This window comes from Nicotiana tabacum, chromosome 19 (genome assembly GCF_000715075.1).
Source record: "Nicotiana tabacum cultivar K326 chromosome 19, ASM71507v2, whole genome shotgun sequence".
In the NCBI taxonomy this organism is placed as follows: Eukaryota; Viridiplantae; Streptophyta; class Magnoliopsida; order Solanales; family Solanaceae; genus Nicotiana; species Nicotiana tabacum.
In genome coordinates this window covers 61,653,024-61,658,289 of record NC_134098.1, presented here as the reverse complement: position 1 = coordinate 61,658,289, position 5,266 = coordinate 61,653,024, and the positions used below count along the sequence as shown (strand labels likewise).

At 32.6% G+C, this 5,266-nt stretch overlaps 1 long non-coding RNA gene across 2 annotated transcripts; it reads left to right on the top strand.

Moving 5' to 3' along the window:
- Positions 1–1,651: 1,651 nt before the first annotated feature.
- LOC107819922 (uncharacterized) lies at positions 1,652–4,801 on the top strand. Of its 2 annotated transcripts, XR_012702711.1 has the most exons (4): positions 1,652–1,755; positions 1,891–1,947; positions 2,647–3,152; positions 4,268–4,801. It is a non-coding gene; the product is annotated as an uncharacterized LOC107819922 (long non-coding RNA). The 2 variants fall into 2 exon arrangements; XR_001655814.2 differs by lacking the exon at positions 4,268–4,801 and having other exon boundaries at positions 2,647–3,325.
- The last annotated feature ends 465 nt before the right edge of the window (positions 4,802–5,266 follow it).

Here is a 5,266-nt window from a genome sequence, read left to right as displayed (position 1 = left end):
AAAGATATGGATCTAAATTTGTTATAATCACCGTGTATGTTGATGATTTAAATATCATTGGAACTCTTAGGGAGCTTCCTAAAGCAGTAGACTATTTAAAGAAAGAATTTGAAATGAAAGATCTTGGAAAGACAAAATTTTGTCTTGGTCTACAAATTGAGTATATGAAAGATGAAATTTTTGTTCATCAATCAGCATACACTAAAAAGATTTTAAAGCGATTCTATATGGATAAAGCACATTCATTCCGACCTCATGAAAATAATGAAGAGCTTCTTGGTCCCGAAGTACCATATCTTAGTGCAATTGGTGCACTAATATATCTTTCTAACATTACAAGGTTTGACATAACTTTTTCAGTTAATGTCTTAACAAGATATAACTCTGCTCCGACAAGGAGACATTGGAATGGAATCAAACACATATTGCGGTATCTAAAAGGGACTACCGATATGGGATTATTTTATGGCAATGATTGCAGTCCCGATCTTGTTGGTTATGCCGATGCTGGGTATTTATCTGACCCACACAAGGCTCGATCTCAAACAGGCTATGTGTTTATATATGGAGGCACTGCCATATCTTGGCGATCGACTAAGCAATCAATCGTGGCTACGTCATCTAATCATGTTGAGATAATTGCTATTCATGAAGCAAGTCGAGAATGTGTATGGTTGAGGTCTATAATACACCTTATTCGAGACAAATGTGGTTTGAAGTGTGGCAAACTACCCACAATTTTGTATGAAGATAATGCAACATGCATAGCCCAATTGAAGGGAGGATTCATAAAAGGGTATAGGACAAAACAAATTTCACCGGAGTTATTTTTCACGCATAATCTTCAAAAGAATGGTGATATCAATGTGCAACAGATCCGTTCAAGTGATAATATGGCTGATTTATTCACCAAATCTCTACCGACATCAACCTTCAAGAAACTAGTGTACAAGATTGGGATGCGAAGGCTCAAGGATGTGAATTGATGCTCTCATCAGGGGGAGTTAATACGCGTTGTACTCTTTTTTCCTTACAAGGGTTTGTCCCACTGAGTTTTCCTTGCAAGTTTTTTTAACGAGGCAACCAAAAGGCGTATTTCTAAACATGTGTACTCTTTTTCCTTCACTAGGATTTTTTTTCCTAATAAAGTTTTAACGAGGCACATTATCTATGGACATCCAAGGGGGAGTATTATAAGAAAAATCAAATTATGGTGGATGTCTACTCTTCCTCCATGATCTTCTCAAATGCTTAATGACATATTAAATAACATATTTTTATGCTTAATGACATATTTAATAACATATTTTTCTTTACTTTTCATGCATATATAAAAGCCTTGTAATAGATAGAAAAATAACACAATTGAAGAAGAAATACTCTTCCTTCTCTTTATCTCTATTTCTTGTTTATGTTTTACTAAATTACTTTTATTTCATAACTTGTTCATATTCATATTTTACTAAATTGCTTTTATTTCCTAACAAACACTTCTTTTTGGACCAAATCATCGCCATTTGGGACATTTTACGTAGTTGGGTGTACGAACATGGGCAATTCAGTAAATATTAATGTTTATCATGGTCATTTTGGAACTTTACTCTTCAACTACCGTCATTTAATATTTCCTTACACGTGCTATTTTTTTTTATTTTGGTGAGACAACTGTCTAACACTTTCAGTTCTATTTTGATATCATCCCTGTTTCTTGGTTCTTTAATCTGAAAGTGCATTTTTGCTCTGTAAATTTCTCAGGTAGGCCACACCGTTTGCAAATAGCTAGATGTGCACTCAATAGTCGCATGTTCTGTGCTTTACTCCGGATTTATTTCAGCTTCTCTTCATTCTTACTTCATCCCTCTTACTTTTAGCTTTTTGTTTGATTTCCAGATTTTTCATTTGCTCTTTCTTTTCACCTCTTCGGCTCTTCTGTGCCTGTGATTTGCGGTGAGTTTTTTCATGTTTCTTTATTTGTTTTCTTTTGGCACTAATTCCTTTACGATGGAATTTTGATAAATATCTTTTAGTTAATTTTCCTCATATGGTGAAAATTTTTGGTTTATGTTTTATGTGCATGTCACTATTTTTACCTCTTTTCACATAGATGTTTAGGAATAAAATATTTGGGGTGCATGATCTGTGTTTCTGCATATGTGAAAATCGATGCCTAGGTGCATGCTCAAGTATAATTAATGAATACGGAATCTGATCTTTCGGTAAGCAAACTTAATTCCTTTGGCACACTGATGCACCCATGTGTTTGACGGTATGCCTGAAACAATAAATAATTATTTTTTCTTTCTTCTTCATCTGATTACAGCAAAAAAAATAGTAATGTTAAGTAAGAGAAACATCTATTTACAGTATAATACTAAAATATATTCTCTCGATTCTTCAGATAAAAGCATTTTGATGATCCAATTTTATAAATATATCCATAATCTGGTAGTGCTTCAAATATTACTTTACTTTAGGTGCATTATGAACTAAATGCATGATTTAACATGTATTGTCCGCTTGGTGATATATTTTAATTCACAATACAACAACAACCCAATATAATCTCACTAGTGGGGTTCTAGGGAGGTTAGTGTGTACGAGATATATTTTAATTCACGATGGTAATGAAAAAGTCCCAATTTGTAGGGCACCGCCTCTTGGAGATGAGACATTTCATGGAGCAGTGGTGATTGGTGTGAGTTGGAATTAATTAATTAGCATGAACTTAATTAAGAGTCGCAGATATATACGTTTTCTTTTAATTTTTATGCAGCTACCAGTGTGTTACTCATTGTATGCTATATTTTTGTCATTGACCATCTTTTATTTGGGATTTACTGTTCCCAATTAATATGTGCCCCATTTTCAGACTTACCCCAGATGTCCCTCTAGATGAAACTGAAATTCTGAGAAAGGATGGTACTAAGCATAAGATTGATTGGTTAGTTTTTTTTTTGACTAGATATCTATGTTAATTCCTAATTCACCTGAAATATCAAAAAGTTATGGTACATGATAGTATCTTCTCATTTGTTCAAGTAACAGCAAATCTTCAGCTTTCTCTTTAGACAAATAAAATATGTATGTGGTGATGAATGCAACAATTGGACAAGCAGAAAAGAAGAGGAAAACAAAACAAATGCATTCCTAAGGCAAGCACAAGTACACGTTTACTAATTTGTGCAAATCAAAGCAATCTTCTTGATTTATATTAATGTTCATTAATTGTATTTAGTTATTTTATCTTTTAAATTTGATAAATACTATTTGAACGGATGTCCTCAGCAGTTGAACCCAATCAAGTACAAGTTCAAATATTAGCATATTGAATGCTAACTTTTTGCCATCTCAATTCAACTCTGATTTTATTGCAGACCTGGAAGTAAAGCAATTTGTGCATATATAATTACCATTTTTCTTCTTTTAGATGATTTATATTTAGTTATTCACTCCCCTGTTATTTATTTCCTAGAAATTACACACTCATGATTCAAGGATAATAAATGATGATTTCTTGTGGAAAGCTTTTGCTGATTTTTTTTTTTTTTTTTCACGCACCTTATAAGTAGTAGTGACAATGATGTCTGTGCAAGGTGATGCACCTAATTGCCACATAATTTTATTTCACTCAATATTTTATATTTAATCAAAGTTGCAGAGTACTGTATCTTTTTCTTTGCTGGTATTATATTGAATTACTCTTTTGACTTTGTAACTGGTTGAGATAAACTGTTGTTTGGGGATTAACATGGTAGTGCATACGACCAAACCATTTTATGGGGGAATTCACATTAAGATGCAAAAAATTAAAGGTCTTGATAAATTTTAAGGGAGCTGTGGTTGATGATCAGGTAGTTATTATCTAGAGGTATCTATGACATGAAGCATTAGGCTATTCAAGAAAAGGTTTATTACTGTCTCGACCCATGGTTGATATTTGATACACACATGTGATGGTTATTCTGACTCTGAATGAGATTGTGGCTCCGGCTATGGCTGTTTAACTCATGCATAATAACATCACAAAGCTCATGGTCTCAAGGTTATTGTTTTCAATCATATGTTTGAAAACTTTTGCTTGACATGAATCGAATTATTTTAATAAATATTTTTTTCCCCTTATTTTTATTTTGTCTTTTAGAGTGCTACTATATTGGCACTTCTTTTAGAGAGTTTCCATAGTCTTATATTTAATCGAAGGCTTGGGATATTTATAGTTTTTATCGTATTTTGGATCAATGATAAAGAAAAGATTTATTTTATGCAGGCATGAATTAATAAGATCTTGGTGGCGCTCCTCTTAGTTTTCGTTATACAACTTTCAGAGAAAACCAATTTACATGCTTTTCGATGTTAATCAAACACATCATATTTTTTTATTATCTCCTTGCTCTTTATCCTCTTCTTGGTTGCAATGTGGAATTACATGAAGCAGTGAAGAGCAACACGATCAAAAGAAACTCCGAAGAGAAGCCTGCTACTAAACCACGAACGAAAAAATCTATTCAATCAGCATACAGGTTATATCAATAGAGGAAAAGAAGAGATTCCTGAGTTTTTGTCAATAGAGAAAAAGAAGAGGTTTCTGACCTTTTTGACGATCAAGGTGTTCTAAACTGGTGTCAATTGGTGCTGACATCTTTACTCTAGCTAATAAAGGAAGAGTATTTTACTAATTGTTATTACTAATCGTTAGTTTTAGTATTTTTAATTCTTCTTTATAATTTTGTATGAACGAGCGCACAAAGGAATTGAGATTTAAGTGCAACAAAGGAAAATTTGGCCTTGCTAATATAGATAACAAAATCATCCCTGTCATTATAACATTGTTGGGCCTGTGCTTAGCACAGGCATCTCTAACTAGTTAGCTTAAAAAAAGAGAGGACATTTTAACATGTCAAAAGAACTTGCCCCAAAATTCGTGTCTAACCACATTTTTAATTTCATATCAACCTTCACCCAAATTCACTTTTTCAAAAAATATTTGAAAATCTATGTCGAAACGGGTCCTAAATTTCTTTCTTTAGCATAATAGCTGGCTAACTGTAGTTAAGCGGTTTGCTGATGTTAGGCCCTATATCCAACTCCAACCTCTTTTTTTCTTGGGTTTTATTTTATCAAGTACAGTTTTTTTCTTGGTAAATAAAATCTTTTAATATATAAAAAAATAATTTTTTTTCTTACCTCCGATATAATTTTCGATTATTACTTACTGTAAGCCTTAATATGTCATGCTTAAATCCTGTAAATTATTTTGTAAGTCTTA